At 31.1% G+C, this 22,829-nt stretch overlaps 1 protein-coding gene across 3 annotated transcripts in view; it reads left to right on the top strand.

Annotated features, from left to right (window-relative positions):
- Positions 1 to 22,829, top strand: part of LOC142325993 (roundabout homolog 2-like) — a 1,010,872-nt gene that overhangs the window by 45,769 nt on the left and 942,274 nt on the right. The window contains exon 2 of one of the 3 annotated variants that reach the window (XM_075368033.1): positions 2,456 to 2,548. The exons of the other annotated variants lie outside the window; for them this stretch is intronic. The gene's annotated coding sequence lies outside the window, so the exon portion shown is untranslated. The remainder of the gene's footprint in view (positions 1 to 2,455; positions 2,549 to 22,829) is intronic. 3 annotated transcript variants of the gene reach the window in all.

Raw genomic sequence — 22,829 nt, 5'->3', positions numbered from 1 at the left:
GTTTTTACTTGCATAAAAATTTCGTTTTGCTTCTTTCGTAAAAAATGTTTGTAAAAAAGTAGTTCATATGTAGGAAAAAGTCTTACAATATTATTTATGATCATTAGTAGGAGTTTAAATAATAGAATTATATTTTAGAAAAGATTCCTCTTCTAAAAGATATACACTCCTAAACTTTTGATTCTTCTGCTCTAATTTTAAGATCCTAATAAGATACAAAAAATTCAGAATTTTTATGTGTAAAGAGGATACTTCAGAAATGTTTGAAAAACTTCTTAGTCTCAATAAGGTATATGTCCACAGGGTCACTTTCTAATCACTTTCTTTCAAGTTTTCTCTGCAGTGTACAAACACAATAAGCAAGGTCTTTCCTGGGTTTGAAGCATGTTACATTTAACATATATTTTTGATTTATTATTTAGCTTGTATCATGTTTTTACGTTATTAAATATGCAGTAGTTCGTACATACTGTACGGCAAATCTAACTGTTAAATCGGTTGTGTAAAGAATTTTTTTTTTTTTTTTTTTATATAACTCGGAAGTCACTAGTATAAAATCCCTCGTGATAATAAAGACTAATATTTACAATTTTTTATAATTAAAATCACAACACTATTTAGTCGTTTCTAATTAAATTATTTATAACTCAGTGTTATAAATTTATAACTTTCAGAAACATCCCTTGCATATTAAATCAATCTTTTTTATATAACGTGTATTATAAGATTTTGGGTAAGTTACTATTTATTAGAATATTCTACATATATAAAATGTGTAAGTATTTTTTTAATAAAAAATAAAGATTTTATTTATTGTTACAATTTTAGAAGTCAGTGAGTAATTAGGATGTGGATTAAGCACAACTCATCATACACACGTTATAAAAGCTAGTGTACCACTCGTTATAAAATTCTTTGTCTAGTACAACGTAAACCGAACTAGTGCTGCTTCCTCATTTTGTTAAACGGTTTACTTTGTCAAGTAATTGTGGAGATTTATCATACAGTTAACGGCAGCTTGTGTATAATGTTACCACCACTTTTGTTTCCGGAATTGTTATGCTTATTTTATAAAAATTCTTAAGCCTGTTGGGAAAAGTGTATTATAATTGTCAGTACAGAATTTAACGCTTGCTTCCCCGTAGCTTACGGTATTTATCAACCATTCTAAAAACACTTGCTCCTTCAATTTTTCTAAAAATAGATCCTGTTTACTTTTTATAGGTCGCAGAATTGTTACTGCGAATATATATTATCACGTTATATACGATACAATTAGTATCATTACTATTACATTTATGCTGAACTATTACCCATTTATTAGTAACTATATATATCCATTACCTGTTTACCAGTATTTTTATTTTTGGAAAATAATGTATTGGTAAAATTAATTATCATTATTATGAAAATTTGTTACCCAGAAATTTCAAAATAACAAAGCTCCAAATCTTGACAAAATCTATTGCTTTAAAAAATAATAAAACAACACAGACAAATAATAAAATATAAGCTGTGAACGTTTAAATGAAACAATTAGTCATAAAATATGAATCATCTTCTTTATAAATGACCTGACAAACAGTAGGCATCTTTCGATAACAAGCATCGTTGAGAAAATAAACAACAACCTTTATACTAAATATAAGTTGAAAACAGTGGCGGCTCGCGTATAAGCATCGAGGAATTGCACCACTCTCTATTTCCATTTGATGTTATCGATAATATTTAATATGAGGAGTCTTTTTTCTGTAATTCTTTATTTATACTTGTGCAATACATAATGTTTAAGCTTAATGTCAGTAGCCATCCCCCAGTTTACGAAGAAGTTATAAAAATCTTTGCAAGGAACTATGCACTTCACAGTTCCAGCGACGTGGTGTTTGGCTGTTGTGCGCATGCGCACATAGGAAGCTGCACGCAAGGGTGCGAGAGAGAGTGAGGGAGGACTGTCGCTCCCGTAGTGCCGACCCTGGCGTGCTGGTGGAAGGTAGTTTTTTTTTTCACCTGTGTATGGAACGTTCCTTGTTCGTTCCCTTTTCTAGTTTAGTCGGTGGAAGGAATATGAAAGCGGTTTAGTTATTTTTTCAGCAGCGATCAGAAGGTGGCGGAAAGGAAGGACTGATTGCCAAATCTGCCCAAAAGCACGCTGGAAGGCGAAAGAGAAGGTAATTAGTAAAAACTAATTACGTATTTGTTTTTGTACATAGAAATTAAAATTAAGCACCACTGGATTATAGTGTTTATAAGCGGACATTTTATCAAGTTATTATCTAATAATACTAAAAAATATTATCTCTATTTGCATTATATTATTTATTCGGTTAAACCGAATACAGTTTTTAAGCAGATTGTGTACCGTATGCTTGAATGTGATAAAGTAAAAGTTAGATTATTATTCTGCTTCCAGCCATCCTATTTGATTCATTTTTTTTTTGATTCTTTTATTTTACAGGAAAATTTAACCATACCTTGAAAAGGCCCAGAAAAAAATTTTCTGGAGCTGCACTCCCACTAATTTTTGCTACGAGCCGCCACTGGTTGACAGGTAAAAAATAATAACTTTCAATTGTTGCTTGTGTGTAGAGTACGATGCCGCTTTTTGCTCTTTCTCGATTTGTGATGTTAAGTGTAAGATAAAGTTATTTTCCTATGTTTTATTTTTTTTTATAGTTTCCTAATTTGCAACAGTTGTCCACCTCTCGCCTGCGGAGGAGGCTTTACAGCCTCGCGATGGAATCATGGCCGCAAGAATGGCACGCCACGACTAAGGTAAGGTCCTTGTATAGATTTATACAGGACCTGGGGGAATGGTATGCCTCTCCTTCGTTTTTAAGGGCAACGGGAGCCCGAGTGCTCTCCAACCATGTAAATTTAAACCAATATTTCGGTTCCGCTTGGCAGCTGATGAGCTGTGCGTTTGCGGGGAGGTCCAGTCGAACGAACACATGATGTTCGACTGCCCAGCTCTGGGGGAGGCCAGAACTCAGGCCACTCTGGAACTTATAGGTCAAGGGGAAAATTGGCCGCTCAAAATCGGCGAGTCAGTTTGGCGAGAGCCGCATTGTCGGACCGTGTGAGAGTTCCTTGATGCGGTTTCTTTGTTCAACCGTCATCAGTAGTTTACCTAAGGGAAAAGACTCTACCGCGCTGCTGTAGGAAGTTAACCGAGAGTTAATCTGGCTGGTAGCTAGCCATATGCTATCAGCCAGATTAAGGCTGTAATGGTGGACAGGTACTTGCTGGCATTCAGCTACCTAGGCATGGCAGCGAATTGCTGTCTTTGACGAGATAAATTTAATTATTGATAGTCATATATGTTTTAGTAGTTGAGGGGGTGCGCCTACCCATTTAAATGATGGTACCACGCTTATTCCGCTCACGCTTTTACGTTAGCTGTAGGAGCTAGTTAGGACACTGGTCGCTAAACTGTTTCGAGGCTCAGTAGCCGTTTGTGGTACAGACATTCGGTCTTGTGCTTCAGGGCGACCGAATGGGGTGGTGGCGGGAGAAATGCAAAGCAAACCAATATATATAGTTTTCTGCAAAATGAATGAGTTTAAATCCGCGATGAAACAGAAAATTAAATCGGCAACTTCGAAATATAATTAATAATATATACGATTCTTGAAAAAAAAAAACAGCTAGATTTGAAAAATCGGGAAAAGACGATCGATCGGTGTATTATTTCACTACAGAACTATGAAAAAAGAACAGTTACCTGTTGAAATCCCTATTGCAAGCTCTGAGTGCATTATATATCTAATATGTTATTTAATTTTTAATATTATTTTAGTTATAAAATAATTATTTACTCGTACATCTAACTTTTTTTTTCTTTTGCCTCCGGGATCACTGTTAGGTATTGCTTCAGAGGATGAGATGAAATGTTACTTTTGTGAAAATGCCATGCCTGGCCGAGATTCGAACCTCGGACCTCCGGATTAAAAGCCGAGATTCAACCAATCGCGCGCAATGGAGGCTGGCATTTACTCTTGCATACATTTACTGTATACAATTATTTTAGTATAACCAGAACAAGCACTACAAAGAATAACGGAATCATATATTACGATGTTAAAGAGTAACAGAATGTCAGCCAGCTGGAGCCGGTTTTCCTTAGCTTACTTGTAAGCTTCGAATATCGTGGCGACACCTATACTAAAATTAAATATCAGGAATTCTGAATTAATTTATGCTTGTATTTTTTTTTAATTGTTTATCTTTTATGTTCTTTTAAGTAATTCAGTTTTATAAATCTGTATGGATTTTATATACCGATAGTTCCTGAGGACGAAAATATGATCTAATAAAAAAGTTTTATTTTTGAATCTTTATACGTGGATGTATTTTAACCGCATAGAAATAATATCACAGGTTTGCTTATTACTACATTCCCATTAACGTGTTATTAAATTAGCCCAAAAATTTATCCGAAAAAAGTTTACTTCTAAAATGCTTTCAGTTTGTGAAATGTATAAATTTTAATACGTTGTGTAGCAGTTTATTCCCCTTTACGAAGTAAAAAATTAAATGCCAATGAGACATTTTAAGGCTATATAACATGTAGGCATGTTAAAATGAACTTTTTATTTTTTTAATGTTTATACGGAAGATCTTGTTAAAGAATTTGTAATAAAATACGTTAAAGATTGTAAACAAACATTGATTTTTTCGTTCTTAGTTTCAATTTTTTTTATGAACAAAATTTAAGTAACCTGTTTAAATTAGGAAAAAATAATAAATTATTCCTTAAATCTATTTCAGATAAGTCATTAAATTTATTTTACATTATGTTGGAGGATGGATTCTATTGGTCAGTTTGTAATAACATAAATATAAATTATAAAGTTTCTCATTACATTTCTTGTTTCACAGTTTTTTTTTTTTTTTTAATTACGGTTTATGAATATTTTCCAATATTTGTATATTTTTTAAATGTCAATATAAGGCCTTCAAGTATGTCATTAAAAATATATCTTTATTTGAGAAGTGTCACATTTTTTTTTTATAAGAAAGATTTAAGTAATTTAAAACATTAAGGTGAAGTTGTTATAGTATATGTGTTACTTAAGTTACCTTGTTTCTTAACCTGTATCACGCTAGGCTACTATTTACTCCTCCTCCAGCTGTATATATATATATATATGTATATTCAACTATTATTATAATTATTTACTTATGTATTGCTTATAACATTCTATCTACATCTTGAATCCCTTTCAACAGGATGCCATTGAATCTTTAAAAAATAAAGAAAATTCTAAAACAAGATTCAAAGTGCATTTCAATATATATTTTAATTCAGCTACTGTTAAATATAACATTCCTGTAACTACTTCTGGCTTGTAAGTTGAGCAGAATCTGTTAACATTATTCCCTAAAAAATATTATAAATAAAATGTGTGTATATATTTATAGCTTATAATCTTGTGTATGTATTCTAACCTTTATGTGATAATAAAGAAAAACAATCGTGTTACATTATTCGGTTTACTTGAAACTGGCTTTACGCCAGTTTTTCATACGCTATACTGTGTACATTCCACTCATTTTACAAATGTTAACTATGTAAGACTTTAAACACGATCTTATGTCAGAATTACATTTGTATTTTTAATTTATTATTTTTTTTTTACGTTATGAATAATTTAGTCATTTTATTATACTGCAGATTTTTTTATTGGGTTTTTTAAACATTATATAGCGTATTTATTAAATAATAGTAAAATAGCTGTACCTAATTTTTAATAGCTTCTCAAATTTGAAGGAAAGCTTTTCTGTCAAAAAAAATTCGCGTAAACTTTTTACGCGAACGGTCAGTCCTTTTTAAATTTGTATTTTGTATTTCAATAGTTAAACAATTTTGAAATTATTGTAATGCAAAGGCTAATTCTCATAAATAATGCAAACTTCTTGTACCCCTCTCACACAAAAAAATCTAGCTTTTGCTCGGCTTTGAGAATTTTTTCTTTGTATGAACTGAACGATGATGAAAACTGTATAGTATTTGGTTAACCTTGATTAAATAAGTTATTAATATGGTCGGCCAATTATTTGGTATAATTTAAAACCCCTTTATCGTTTATATATTTTATTATATGTTGTCATGTTTGTTTCTTGCTTGATAGAACAAACAACATATTTTAGTTTTAAGAAGTGGATGTTGATTTTTTGAAAAAAAAAACAAAAACTTTTGGATTATTTATATATATGAATTGCACGTAACAAATTTGCTTTAATAACATTTTTTTCTAAAATGCCTTTGAAGAAAATCGAAATTGGATTTTCCCCGATATTCTCAAACTTAACTAATTTTGAAAAAAAATCTGATATGGACACCAGATGACTTCCTTGTACGCCTATTGAATTACATATACACATTTTTTTAACATGAAAAGTACATCAAATTTTATTTCATTAATAACCCCTGATATTTTTTCTTTTTTTTTTTGTTGTTATTGAGTTATTTATTGTAATTTTTTTAATAATCGGAGGTTAATAATTATTAATAAATCAATATCTTTAAATTTAAAAAAATAAAATAAAAAAAAGGATATGAAGTCTGTTTTAATACGATGGACCTTCCCCTTATAAAATCCAGATTTTCATTAATTAAAATTTCATTTGGTTGTAACTCTGGAACCAATGAAAATAAGTACCACTTATGACATATCGTTGAAAGGCTCTCAATGAGGACTTATTACTGCAGTTAAGAAAAGTCCAGAATCCAATTTTTTTTGGATTTCTGGCTTTTTTTGGACATTTTTGGTTCAGTCGGTAGCAATGAAAATGGGAGGTGCACAACTAGATGTTACAACAGTCCTAAATCCAAAATTTCAACATTCTACGACTAATCGTTTTTGAGTTATGCGAGATACATACGTACGCACGTACAGATGTCACGCCAAAACTAGTCAAAATGGATTGAGGGATGGTCAAAATGGATATTTTCGTTGAAATCTGAAAATCAAAATTTTTCACAATCGTAATACTTCCTTTACTTCGTAATTAATGTGATCACTGCTTCATATACAGAAACATTCGTGTTAAATTTGTTGAAAATTGGGTTTGGTGAATTCCCAGATATAAGGACAAAAGCAGTGTGACATCATATACGTAGGCATATATAAATTTTTTTGTCTAGCTGTATTAATTAGACCCTAAAACGTAAAAATTTGCATGATCACCATATTTCCACATTAATATTGTTCTAGCTTTACTCAATGGTGAAGCGTAAATATACAAGTATATTCTTACACACACATACATGTAACGCACTTGTGTTTACCCGTAAATTTAATTAAATTTTTTTTATCTATGTTTAATTTTTCTTACCATGTAGAGCATATATAATATATAAATTTAAATTAGTATGAATGCTCACGTGTAACCGTTACACGTATGTGTTTAGTTAACGCGTGCATTCGGTAGATACCGTAAATGGAAGAGCTTAACAATGCTTAACATTATAGAAATATTGCATACAGTAGATGTATGTTTTCTGTGTTAGAATAGAAGAATGAATCGAGAAATAAACGAAAGACAGGTTTCCTACTGAGGAAGTCATTAATTTTATACCATTCGATGGGTAGGTTAAGCTATACTTAAGCCTTGCAAATGTCAAGATTTCCGCAACGTATTACTGCGTTCAAACGAACGAGGTGGTATATAAAACGAAAATTAAAATGAAAAGAAAAAGAAAAAGCGAACGGTCCTTGACAAGCGAACAAAACACTTTGGATATATTATGTATAAAATGAAACTCAATAACAACTGGCAATGTTCGATCGACTTCGCGCGCGCCGCTCTGTTATTCGTATTCTTCGATGCATTTCATTTACATAAATGTGCATGCCATGGATGATTGCACAACGCGGAAGCGTGTTTCAATAAATATACAGCTACTACCACTTATACTTAGGTATACCTTTTTACCGTTTATATTTATTTGTTCTTCATACATTGATAAATATCAGATAGTTCAATAGTTTCAATTGCCTATGATCACAGACTTGTTTATATTTTCATATTTTTTATATATACGTACTTTTTTTCGTATTGTAGTCTATTGCAAGGTGTAATTTTATACAAACTTTTGCGAGATTTTTCTACGATACCAAGTACTATTACAATAGTGGTAATATAAAGTCAAAGTGTTTTAACTTGTAAAATAGTATACTTCAACTTAAAAGATAATGTCAAGTTCTCGATTCATTGTGTAAATCCATGTTTATATCATTATAGTATTATATTCGTATACGTATAGCTGTAAGAACTGCCCATAATGTTTTTCTTATCCATTATAATCTTTATTATATAAGTGGTACTGTTTTCTGATTCAAATATTCTTCTACGGCTATAAAGATTATGGTTTATTTAGTATATTGACAAAAGAAAAAGAAAAAACGTGATTGATCTTTTTATTTCCTTTCTCTCTTCTTAAATAAACTATATTTATTTTTGTTCGGTAAGGTTTTATGTTCTTTGCACTTTATTTTCTTTTTATTAACATTTTTTCTTTACTTAACCTCCTTTTTTTTCTCTGTTTTATCTTTGTCTCGAATTACCGATAATTTTTTTTCTTTTAATTATTTTTAAAAAGTATCAGCTCACTTTGCGAAAATTTACAGTACATTTTCTTGTACTACTTGATGTCCATCACCTCGTACTTTATTTTTATATTGCGTTTATCTTTCATAATTTGTTTTTATTCGATACAGTTATATATTTAAAATCCTTATAGAGTTTTCTACAAATAAAACCCATGTTTTTAAATAATAATAATAACAGTGTTACTGAAATAATGTTAGATATTAGCCAAACCTAATATCTAGGAGTAAATAAGGTATACAGTGTATAAAAACCAGTTTTCATTTTCTTTAAATTCTCTTAAAATTCTTGTCATTGAATAATTTTACATTGTTACATTAGTAAAAAAAATTATAAATACTGAAATTTGAAACTATACTGTACGGGTTAGGCGGGAAGTCCCTTTACACTAGGTATAAAATTATTAGGATACGTGCAGCATACCTTCTATGGATCTAAAAGACTGTGTGGGTTCCACCATGTTCAAAGCACAGCTATATGCGCCTCCATGTCCCTTTGTTCATCTGTAACAACATATCTGCGTTTTCAAAATCTTCTTTAACTAAACCCCAGAGTGAATTGTCAGTTGTGCTGAGGTCAAAGCTTCTTGCTGACCAAGGCAATGGAGCCGGTAACTCTTCTGACCCGCGTCCGATTCGGAAAAATTTCATTGAGACGTCTGCGGAAATTCAAAGCAAAATGCGCTGGAGCATATTTGCTGAAATTTAGTGGTTAGCGATCATTTTTGCCGTTAATTCTGGAACCACTCGTCGATCATTCTCAGATAACTGTGTTAATTAACTGCCATCGAAAAAAATAAGGACCATGGAGATGTTCAGCTATCATCCCAGCCCAAATCATAAAATGAGACGAGTGGTGTTCAATTTACTCAAAAAAGGGAGGATTGTTTCGCCCAGAAAAAATATTTCGGTTACGAAAGCTTCGATAAATTGCACATTCGTGGTGAGAACAGGACATTGTTTTATCATTTGCTCTCGGAAAGAGTTCAAGCGATAACTGACATGCATAAACACTTCGATCAAGTTCATTGTCACTCAACTTATTAACTGTGGCTGGACGAAAACATTTAACTTTAAACTTCTTCAGTATATAGTTTCGAATTTTCGATCTTTGAATGCTTAACTCTGTAGTACGCTTGCGCGTTGATTTAATCGGTGATCGGCTCGAGTCCTCGGCCTTCCGCTGCTTGGCACATCACGAACATTTCTCGTTGTAAAAGCCTTTTCTCCCATGTGAGTAAGGTTTGCCGTGACGGAAACGATTCCTAAAACGCACAAAGATATCATTCGTAATGTTCTTCAATGTTTTACCAGTGTGTGAACGTTCTTGGATCCGCAGACAAGCTAACAAACGCTCTTCTACAAGAGTATGGAACAACGGCGTATCCGCCGTTGTTCCATACTCGACTATAACTATGGTCATCTCACCGTAATTGAACACACCGGACGATCCCCACACGCCTTATTTCCCCACCTTTTCCAGCAGCAGTGAGCGATAACAACCGTGAGAAGTGGTAGCAGCAGAGCTCAATTAAGCTGCATTTATTATAGTGTAAAGGGATTTTCCGCTTATCCCCTAGTTTAGTTTCGTACTCAATTACCCATAAACGGCTAAAAATAAATATGGAGAATTAAAAAAAGGCTACTTATTTTTATTTCTGTAAGTTGCATCCAAAAAAGGATTGGATGATAAACACCTCTGTTACCAGGTTGTTGTTTTATTTTTGTACCGTAACCAGATTGGGCTGTAGTTTTATGAATTCGTGAATAGATCTACTGGCTAAACCTTCATCAACCAACCATTCAAATAATTTAACCCGCTGATCTAATGAGCTTGTTAACAGAAAAATCACCGGCTAAGGATAAGAGAACCTGCTTTGAGGTCCTTCTGCAGGTAGAAGGACCGCAAAACGATACGAGCAATCCCACCTCAAGATGTAAATCAGGTCTCATTCGAGATCTGATCCAATTCGCTTACGTCTCTTGGGAGATCAGGGAATATTAACCGAATTTTAATAATATTAACCGATAGAAGTGGTAGATTATCGGTAATTTGGATGTATGATTTTTCATTTATTGCAAAAACTTGATTTTCCACCAGATATTGACTGAAATCACTTTCAGTATCATCTGAAGAGAGGCTTACTCATCCTTACAAAAAACACTCGCCCTCAACATGAATTCTAAGATGTTTAGAAATATTTAACTAAATTATATAACGTGTTTATTCAGATCCTACTCGGGAGAATTTTCCTGTTACAGAAATCATCCGAGTGAACTAAAATTGTATAAAAGTATTTCTGTTGAAATATTTATTACAATTAGTTCAAGATATTTTAGAATGTCTTGAACTACTAGGAAATTTGCATGCATGTTACACATTATAGCATTTAGTGTACAGTATTAGATTTTTCTTAAATATTATTTCTATAATTTAGGTAACACAATTAAAATAAACAACTATGTAAAAGTTAAATTTTATCATTGAATTTATATTTAATAGGAAAACGTGAAATACATTCTTTTTTTTATTATTTGAACATTATTAGAAAATTATAAAAAAATAAAATTGAAATTTATGGATTAAGCCGTTTGGCTTTCGTAGGAATTATTAAAATTATAAAATTTCAAATGCAATTTGTGAAGTATTAAAACTGCACGGTGAATCGATCGCAGGTTTTTTCTTAGTGTAGCATGAATCGTCGGTATATCGATTCTGCAATAATCTTTCCGCAGGAAGTTTTTCTTGAATTTATATTTAGGTTCTAAGAAATGGTTTGATCTTTTAGCTGATTATTTTTAAAAAAATTATTAATTTTATTTAATTCTATTTGAAAACGCTTAAAGAAATATCAGAATAATGCAAAGCTTTCGAAATATTTTTGGAAAGAACATACATTTTATTAATTACATGTATCCCTGTTGTTGAATTACTGTGTTTGATTGTATTTTTACTGTTAAAAATTGCAATTTTTTTACGTTAAAAATACCTTACTCCTTCTTTTTGTAATATGCTTCATAAAAGTTTGGGAAGGCAGGTGTTCCGTAGTACAGCCAATACCATGAAAATTTACGGAACCTAACTGGAAAAATATGATTTCATAAAAATGTATAATTGTTACGGTAAACTTATCCAGAGTACACAGATGAAAATTATATCTCATAAAAATCAAACGCTTGTTTGGTCCAGTTGTATATATTCAGATATTCAGTCGGTCGTACAAATCCGGTAAATGTTGGTGAAATTAAAGCTTTTGTGACGAATTTTGCATAATACCGTGCAATGTTAAGGTGAAGTATGATTTACAGATTTTGTTCCGTATGAAATGATTTGAGTTCAAGAAGTGGAAAATATTTTTTTTCTATTGCTTAAACTGGATGAATTCAAAAAAAATTATTGTTTCAAATTTATTTTCTCGTTTCTGGAGTGTTGTGGCAATATTTTATGAATCTACATGTACTAATCAAACGTAGTATTGAAATAATTTATTTAGTTTACCCCTAAAAATAGCGTAACATTAATTAATTTTGCTTGTAATTATATTTAAAAAAATTATTTTGAACGGTTGAACTTCACAAATAATTTTAATCATAGTAAATTTAGTATTATTTAATGAAGTACTTTGTTCCAATATAGATACATTTTGTTCCTCCTTACCAATAGGTTCTATTTTACTTTTTTCTTTTTTTAATAAATTTTTTAAAGAAAAATCGACATGGGATATTTTTAACATCTTTTCTATCGTTCCGACCTGTCATCAAATGATTTTTTTTCATTTCACCCTTTTGAAAGACCATTAGGCGGAAAACGCTTTTGTACTGACGAAAATATGAAGAATGCCGTGTGTGAATGGTCAAAGCAAATGGCGGCAGGGATATATGACACAGGAATATGAACGTTGATACCCGGCTGACCAATCGTTTGGAACTGAATAGCGGATACATAGAAAAATAGTGGTATACTTGTATGTCATAAAATTTTCATTAATAAACATGCATTTTTCGATTTTTGTAAAATGTTGTATCCTTTCTTTCCGAACATAAACTTTATACAAGTACCGGAAAGTTTAACACGTCAGATTTGTTTATTTAATAAAAGTTAAATTTATTTAAATTATGTAATATATTAATTGCATTCTGTAGATAAAATTATGAACTAGTAATTTAATTATTAAATTAATTAATTAAGCATGATCATTAAAATAAAATAATCGAATTCCACGTTATTAAATTTTATATCTTTGTTAAACCAAATTTAGATTTGCCGATCTCTGTGGCTGATTAGTTAGTGTCCCGGCATTTCGTGTTGAGGTCCTGGGATCGACTCCCGGTCAGGCATGGCATTTTTTCATTCGCTACCAATCTTCACCGGGATAATGACAGTTACTGTTAATGCCCGCTCATTCATAAAAAAAATGATTGTTTTTTTTATTTCGTAATACGAATATTTTTTTATTTCGTATTCGTCAATATAGGTTTCTAATAAATTATTAGAGTATTAAATATTTAGTGCTCGAAAAATCATTAATTATTTGATTGCCCTTTTGATAATTAAAGTCCCTTAATTGAAATAATCATTAATGTTCCTATTTATTTAATCTGTTAATTAATTTTAAATAAGCACTGATTTAGCGGTCTTCTCGGTAATTGGTATATATATAATTTAAGTGAAACTGTTTTTGATTAATAGATTATTTATATTTTCTGAACTGTATGTAGTGTACAAAAGTTTATTTATTAAACTCCCTGCAACGTACGTTTGTTACAATGTTTAGTTAATTCTGTAGTTTATAAAGCAGTAGAATGAATTATATATAAATTGTATTTACTTGGAAATACTAAAGCAAAAGTAATTAGTTTTGCTACTGAACAACTGATCAGCGATTAATGTATTTAATGCCTTTATAAATTCAGCATATCTTTCGTTTTGCATAGTTAGAATGGAATATTTACGTATTCCAAAATCGAATGGTTTAAATCTTTATAGTATTCCGTTGCTTAATAATGTTAGTTAATTAACGTTTCGTGGAAATTTTCATTCTAAACCTGAAATAAGATATAAATTCCCATGAAAATAGTATTTGCAGTGGCTTTGTCGTCAGATAAATGTTTTTACAAATTTACTGCATTGGTCAGTTGTTACGTGTAACTTAAGCTTTAACTTCAGTGAGTTCATATTAAATCTGACGTACTTATGATTACACCCGCTCGCCTATGTACGCCATTACTTATTCGTTTTAATACTCCGGAGTTTCACTTTATAGATTTAAGCAACGTATAATTGAGAATTTTACCTCTTTTCTTATGATTAAAAATAAATTGAATTTTGTTGTAGTTTGAACTTCTCCTTTACGCTGTTTCTAAAATTGGTTTATAATATTTAGGAGAGAAGGATGTTCATGAAAGAGTGCGTAATTCATCTTGAATGAAATGTGGCAACGTTGTTTTGATATATAGCTTAACTCACTGAAATCAGCTTGAGCATAGTTATACTTCATCTCAATAATAAGCGTACCGTTTATTCAGACGCGTTAGAAGTAGCTAATTCTGTTTATATTAATGCTAGATAAGTAAATAAGTAATAAGTCGAGTCGCTGTTAACTAATGAATACGATTAGGTTACTTCTGATAAGTCAACTAAGATGGTTTTTTAACAATACACTTTAAATATATTTTAAAACAACTAGGTAATAATTATCTGTATTCAGAATTGAATAAATCAAATTAAATTTAATACTTAGCCATTCATATTTAACACAGGATTTTATTTATTAATTCATTAGAACAGCTATTCAGTCACAATTGTTTCATTTACGTGTCACGAAATGGCGCACATATCTTGTTTTGCACTTTATTTTTTATCGTCCTTGTTATTATTTCAGTATAGTATCATCATTATGATTGAAGATACAATACACACTAAAACAAAGGACAAATATAATGATGCAGAGGACAAACTAGATGAAATCTAACCCACGGGTCTAGTGGCGAACGAGTCTTCCCAAATCAGCTGATTTGGAAGTCTAGAGTTCAGCGTTCAAGTCCTAGTAAAGGCAGTTAATTTTATTCGGACTTGAATACTAGATCGTGGATACCGGTGTTCTTTTGTGGTTGGGTTTCAATTAACCACACATCTCAGGAATTGTTGAACTGAGTCTGTACAAGACTACACTTTATTTACACTCATACATATCATCCTCTGAAGTAATACCTTAACGGTAATTCCCGGAGGCTAACCAGAAAAAAGAAAAAACCAGATGAAATTTGGTGTTAGACCAGAGAGGAACAAAATACTAGCTTTGGTTTTACAAGTCGTAAACAACTAGTATTCATCTGAGTGAAACCGGAAAGCATCGTCCATCTAAACTGCTGGAAGTTAATATGATTGCTCAGGTAAGACTTCTACGGTCACCGGGTGAGTCATTAAGGCGTCTGTCTCATGAGAGCGGATTCTCGTACTAGATATGCTAATGCCTGCGAAGAGAACTAAGTTAAGACGTATAGGATGAGGGCTTTCATGAACTGTTGGAATCCAACGTGCCAAAAAGATTCAATATTGTCGTTGACTGGTGTTGTAAACCCTAGCATACTATCAGTTACCTGATTCACAAAATGAAGCCTAGTTTGTTTGGATGCATAAATCTACAGAACACATATTATGGACTACACAATATTCGCCTACCATTCATGAAAAGTTTATGCAGCCGTTTAAAGTAGGAGTTTAATATGCTGAATCAACAGAGAGAATATTGGTCCAGTTTTTTTTTTCAAAAGAAGTACGAACACAGCCGAGTACTGCTGCATTTGTATGTTATTCATTAAAGAACTAGATGAAATTTAACAATTTCAAGAATACGGAACCAAATGCATACTAAACGTTTCAAGAGCATATGCTACTTGCCCTCGGGCATTAGATGATTTGAACAGTGCGGGAAGTCAACGATATTGAAAAGGCAACTTTCCATATAACAACCAGGAACGACGTGTTCACATATAAGATAGATAGAGGACATCTTCAGCATTTAATGTAAAAGTAATTTCTCAAAGATAGCACATTTCAAAAGCGATTAAACGTTTCTAGCACTATTATTAATAAAATAATCGGAAAGGAATTCATGAGTTTTACATTAATTCGTAGTATTTTGTAAATGATAATAATTCATTTAATGTTGAAAGTAGTAATCTTTTACAATACTTTCTGCAGTGGATTTATTCCGAGAAGTCATTTTACTAGTTTTATCAGGTTTACATTAACAGCCAAACAGTCGGCTTATCAGTTGGCTTTTCTTAATTATAATTAACAAACGTTGATATCCGTATACGTTGACAGTGTATAAATTTATTGGTATAGTTGGGAGAGTAATGATAGGAGCGATAACTAGTGGGAGTTTGTATGATTTGGTTTTGTTATTTTTTTTATTTTTAAATTGCGCATTATGGTTCTTCAAGTATATTTCCTAGTTGGTAGAGGTAAATTATTTGTAGTTTTTTTTGTTAATCCAGATATTCCCTGCATCTGATTTTTTGTTCATTTAAACATTATTAGTCTCGTTTAACATCAGTCGGAACTGTATTTTATCGATTATATTTACCTTATATTAGTAATAATAATTAACAATTCCCTAGAAAGTGACAAATCATACAACTGCGAAGAACTGCACCTGTGGTCTGAATCAATTAAAAAAAAAAGCTAATTTCTGTTATTAAATTCTGTTTTTATAAATTATTTATTCAGTCTGTATACGAGATTATTGTTAAGTATTAACGATGATAATATTATGAGTAAATAGAATGATGTCTGTGTTTAGTTATATCCAGAGACAAGTTACATGCACTGGTTTGTCTTTTTATAGTGAATGATATTTTAAGATTATTTTCTTGTTCTCCCCTTTGTATGAATAGATTTCCATCTTCCGTTCATCTCTGTACGTTTAATATTACTCGTGACTACTTAAAACATAAAACTATTTTTGGTCGTGCATATTAATGATTCTTCAGAAGTTTTCTGAAAACTGTACGGTTCATTAGTTAACTTCCTTTTTAACTATAGTACTTATAACTTATCTGTATTTGTTAATTATTGAAATTCATTAATACTTTTAATGTAATCTTACGTTACGTTTTTATTATATCTTACTGGTGTATTCATAGATTAGATGAGTAGATCTGTAGTAATATATTTAAATGTATACTGCTTCTTGAATGATTTTTTTTATTTTAATCTAGACATAAATAGGTTTGATTTGTAACTGATCGAGTGAAGCGAGTTCGGTATCTCGCGTTTATGTTGCTTTAGTAATTATTAACAATTTTTTTTTTTTTTTTTTGTAGTTGATAATAAATTCATCAAATAAGCTTGAAATTTGTGGATGCGATTATGGAAAGGCTTATCAAAATTCGTATGCCTGCCTGAAATCCGGGATTTTCCAAATTAAAAGTTGAGATCGGCGGGATGGTAGCCTCTTTACAAACTTGTGTGAGAATATACATTCATGGGCGTCATAATCCCGTAGATTGATTTCACCCTCACCAAATCATGTCTTAAAGTTACCTAGACAGCTAGGGAACATTCTCAAAATCTACCAAATTATGTCCAGGTTTTTGATTTTATGCTCTACTTTTAACAATTAATAATCAATCAGTACCTTGGTCCGTGTATTGGGAAAAGAACTATGGGATTTCAAGAACGAATATGATTTTTGTTTTGCTGTACTCCATAACGTTTTATGAGTAATCTTAAAAGAACAATTAAGTTTTAGTTTACACATTCGCCTTCAGATAGCGCTGCAATAGACTCATGCAGAGGCTAAGCTGTTTTAAGCCCTTCAGTACCATGGCGTCGTCACAAGAGAAAGCACAGTGCCGGTTCGCAGAAACAAAATCGGTGACTGTCGTAAAAGAAATAATACCCGAGTCTATTGTAGAAATTCTCCGGTGACATAAGCATGTACATTCTTGTCAGGTATGAACATATTTGAAAATCGGATGCGTTTGGAAAGAGCATTCGCCTAAAACGAATGCCGAAAACAAAACAATTCGACTGTCTTTCAAACGAAGTCCAAAACGTTTATTTCGAATTGTTAGTCGTCGACTAAACATTATTAAAATCAGTATGCATCATGTTGTTCGCAAGCGTTTGAAACTTCGTGCTTATAAACTGCAGCAACTTCATGAAATTGAAGTAACGATAAGCTACGAAGAGTTTGAAATGAACATATTAGACTACATTACTGCTGATGAAAACTACCTGCAACGCATTTTATTTTCTGATGAAGTAAGATTTAATTTTTACTTAGTTATGAATCTTCATAATTGTCGAGTATGGGTCTTATAAAATGTACACGAATAGGTGGAATTCATCCCCAACTGTGTGAAACAGAATATCTTGGGTGGTGTTACGCATAATCGTATTTTTGGGTAATTTTCTTTTCCACGAACTATTACGGGGATAGTATATCAACATAAGAAAGAGCTTTTTGTTTCCGCAGAATGAAAATATGGAGAACCTAATTTTCCATTAGGATAAAGCCTACCGATATCATGCAGAATTTGTACGGACTGCTCTCAACGACAGATTCCTTGTAGCCCGGGTAGGCAGAGAAGCTCTCATCGCTTGGGTACTGCGATGTCCTGATTTGATGCCGATGGATTTATTCTTTTGAACTACGAAAAAGATATCGTATACCACAAAAAAATCCATTCAGTCGACCACCTGCGCCAAAGAATAACATCATAACAGCAGCCGTGAAAGCGATTCCTGCAGATATGCTTGCCAAAATGTGGAATGAGGCGGATTATCGGTTTGACGTCTGCAGAGTTATAAACGGCGCTCATATTGAGTTATATTAAGAAGTAATATAAACTTTAGAATTTTTAGTCTCATGTCATAAAACGCATAACGTTTTTAATTCTAAATGTATAAATTAAATTTAATTTAAAACTGCAGAGTTCTTTTTCGGACACCCGGTAATTTTCCTTTACTGTTCTAGAAGACAGTTAGGTTCTAAGCAATAAATGTAAAAGAGGCCCGTGGAAGTTATATGGTGTTTCAAATTTTAAACCATCTCTTCACAGATTTTTGCCAATAATTTCTTTTTTGCTTGTTTTATACTAAATGTGGATGTACTCTGTTATTGGCTGTTTTATTAGGCCTAACTACTTCGATTTTATTTACTGTTGCTCGAAAATACTAGGTTCTAAAACCTAAAAACCTTCTTTTACCTGAAGAGGTTTTTTACGGGACCAAGATACAGGAACATCTTTCTTTTGTTGATTATATGTAATTATTTCCAGCTTTTTTTACCATTAGTATTTTACCATTACCTTTCTTAGTTTTGTATTTAAAGTTTAACCTGACCGAATTTAATAACTCGTGCAGCAATATTTTTTTTTAAACGTTTGAAACCTAACACTGAATTTTCTTTTTATTTTTCTATAAAATGATGGTTCTTGATAAAAAAATCTGATTTGGACAACACATGACTTCCTTGTACGCCTTTTAAATTACATATACACATTTTTAAAAGTACATACAATTTTATTTCACTAATAACTTCTGATTTTAGGTAGATTTCATAAGAAAACTACCTGTTGTAATGGTACCGTGATTCGACTTACGGAAAATTTCGACATATCTTCGCGTTTCACATCCCCCAGACCCTAAAACCACCGTCAGTTCAAAAACTTGGATACACACACACACACATATATATATTTCACTTTCTTGTGGAAACGATAACTGCTGTAATTATGGGCCAATCACTTTCAAATTGATACATAAAATATAACGACCCAAAATCTCAGTCGAGTTCGTTAATGGTCAAAATCGGACCATGGGAGTGGAAATGGGGGGCTTTTTCGAAAAAAACAAAATCTCGCTATAATTATCTTACTAAGTAAAATATCGAATTCGTTTGAAGTTCCTACTATTTTTTTTGGATAAGGTCCTAAAATTTATCTAAGTAAAGTTTTTTGATATCACCAACTTTTGGCCCATGGATGGAAAAAATGGGGTTTCAAGGACAAAAAATCATACCTCCCTTAATAGGCACAGAATGGAATCGTTTTAAAGTGATTAGTCCTCTAAAAATTACCTAAAACTTCTGTCTGAAACAGTTTTTGATATGATTAATCCTTACGGCAAGAGATGACCAAAATATTGCTGGAATTGTAAGGAGATGGGGCTTGTCGTATGCTAAACATGTGAAACTTTTTCCACATACAACTGTTATCGTATTGAGTAAATTTGAAGTTTTTCTTAACTTTAAGGTGGAAATCTTTTTTATACCCTACGTAGCTCAGATGAAATCTACCTCCGCCTTTCAGTGTTCCAAAAGAGATTTTTTTCATATTTTTTTATAGTTATTATTGAATTATTGTTTATTATAAGAATTTTTTTACAATAACAGGTTTATAATTATTAATAAATAGACATATTTAAATTTAAAAAAAGGAAATGAAGTAGAATTCGAACCGATGTACCTTCCCCTTGTAAGATCAAAATATTTCATTAATTAAAATATTATTTGGCTATAGCTCTGGAACCAATGAAAATAACTACCACTTACGAGATATATCTTGAAAAGCTCTCAATGAGGGCTTATTACTGCAGTTAAGTAAAGTCCAGATCAGAAATATTTGGATTTGGGCTTTTTTGGACATTTTTGGTCAAGTTGATTGCAATCAAAAGGGAAGGTGCACAACTAGATGTTACAACAGTCCTAAATCCAAAATTTCAACATCCACTGGCTAATCGATTTTTAGTTACGGGAGATACATACGTACGTACGTACAGACGTTACGCCGTATCTAGTCAAAATGGATTCAGGGATGGTCAAAATGGGATATTTCCGTTGAAATCTGAAAACCGAAATTTTTCGCGATCATAATACTTCCCTTACTTCGTACATGAAAGTAAAAATAGTAAGGTTCGACTTGCATATGTTTTATACTATTATTTAGAGGATTAAATTTTACTAAGATAAAGATGAGAAGTTCATCGAAATTATTATCATTTTTTCCCTCATTTTTTAAAATACGGAAATTATTATCTTTATTAGATTTTTCTAAACTATTTTGAATTTTTTTTAAATTTCTGTCAGTAAATAAATCACGGACATATTTTAATATAATATATTTATTAAACTGTGAAAATATTCGTAATAAATGTTAATTTATAGTTTTATTTATTAAAATTTATGATTAAATTTCTTTTATTATTAGAAGAGAAAGGTCAGTTAAAATTTTAATTAATATATTTATTGTATAATAAATAATATTTAATGAAGTATAAAATTTATCTTTAAAATAGTGTTTTTATTTCTATTCCATTAAAACTTCTTAGCACTAAAATATTTATGCTTACAAATTATTAAATGGAAATAACTTTATATATACATATTTCATGTAAAATTTTCATTAGTATTTTTTACCCGTCTATCCAAAAAGGAGTGTAATGTATTTAGGATGTATTTTTGCTTGTATGTTTGTTACACCTTAGCAGTTCAACGGCTGAACCGATTTAGATGTATGACCCGGCGTTGGAATCCTTATGTTACCGGGAATGTCGTAGACTATATATATATATATACACACACATACATATATATATATATATATATATATATATATATATATATATGTGTGTGTGTGTGTGTGTGTGTGTAAATACATTTTTTTTTAAAATGATGAATTAAGGCGTTTTTGAATTACTCGCATCTCAACATTTTATTCTGAACGATTCGGAAACCTTGTATCTCATACGTGTGAAATTGTACTACTGTTTTTACACAACTGCCCAATAAAATAATTTAAAAAAAATAAAAACCTACTTCAAGAAATGATAGTACTAAAATGTTACAAATAATTATATTTTTATTTATGAACTAAAGTAAAAGTATTTACTACAAATAACTATTTTTGAAGTCGGTGCCAGCCAACACAAATTAAACAAAAAAAAAAAAACCTTATGATCTATGTAATACAAATCCTACTTGAAACAATGCAAATGCAAAATTGGTAATAGAAGTTTTACTACAACAAAATGAGATCTATAAAAATTTAAAATAAGAATAAAATGCGACATACAGAAGTGTGATATAAGAATACTTTATATATGCTAAGTACATATAATTGTTATCAAGTTGTATGCCTTACCGTACTTAAGATGAGGTATGATCGTGAGACACGCTCTTGAGATCTCATTTTTCATGTGGGAATCCTGTTTAGCCGCTGAACGGTCGGTTGAAGTAGTTTATGTTTCATTTGTTTATAAAAATATAATTATTTGTAACATTTTAGTATTATTATTTTTTTGAAGTCGGTTTTATTATTTTTATTTTTCAGATTATTTTATTTCACGATTTAGTGGTATCTATTACGTATATATATTATAATATTTAACGCCTTACCCGTCTTTGACGGAATATTCCGATATGGCCGATGTACCTGATTAGGGTCTTTATCGGAATATTCCGACGTCAAATTTTTGACCGATTTTAATTCGTTGTCTGACACAATATTCTGTCGTTTTTTTATGTATTATTTTTTTTTTTTAGTAGTACTCTCAATGATAGATAACGCTAGTTGTTAGTTTTAATAGAATGTAAAGTGAGGGATTTTCATGTTTGTTTGATCGTAATCAGTTGTCCCGACTGTATATAGTTATTAATAGTTACTTAATTTTGTAAAAATAGCTATTTGTTGTAAATAATTTTACTTAAGTTAATAAATAAAAATATAATTATTCGTAACTTTTTAGTCCTGTTTATTTGTTGAAGTCGGTTTTTGTTTTTATTTTTATTTTTTATAAATTATTTTATAAAACCTCCTTTTGTACTGTACGAGCGGTCAGCTGCTAAGGGTGCAGAGCCGTTCGGATTTTTTTATATTTTTCCTATGATTTTCATCGGATTTGGTGAAATTTATTTGGGGCCATTCCGAAAGTATACTCTTTCGATTAAAAAAAAATGATCAAAATCGGTTTAATAACGTCGGAGATATTGCGTGCGTAACATACCTTAAAAAATCAGTTTGTTTGGTACGTTTCCTAGTATAATAATAGGATTTGGTTAAGAATTATATGGGACCATTCCCAAAGTATACCCTTTCGATTTAAAAAAAAAATTATCGAAATCGGTTTACTAACGTCGGAGATATTGCGTAACATACATTACAAGAAAAATGTCGTATTGATAACCTTCTTTTTTTGAAGTCTGT

The sequence above is a fragment of the Lycorma delicatula genome, chromosome 6 (assembly GCF_047948215.1).
Source record: "Lycorma delicatula isolate Av1 chromosome 6, ASM4794821v1, whole genome shotgun sequence".
Lineage (NCBI taxonomy): Eukaryota > Metazoa > Arthropoda > Insecta > Hemiptera > Fulgoridae > Lycorma > Lycorma delicatula.
This window is presented reverse-complemented; position numbering and strand designations above follow the sequence as displayed.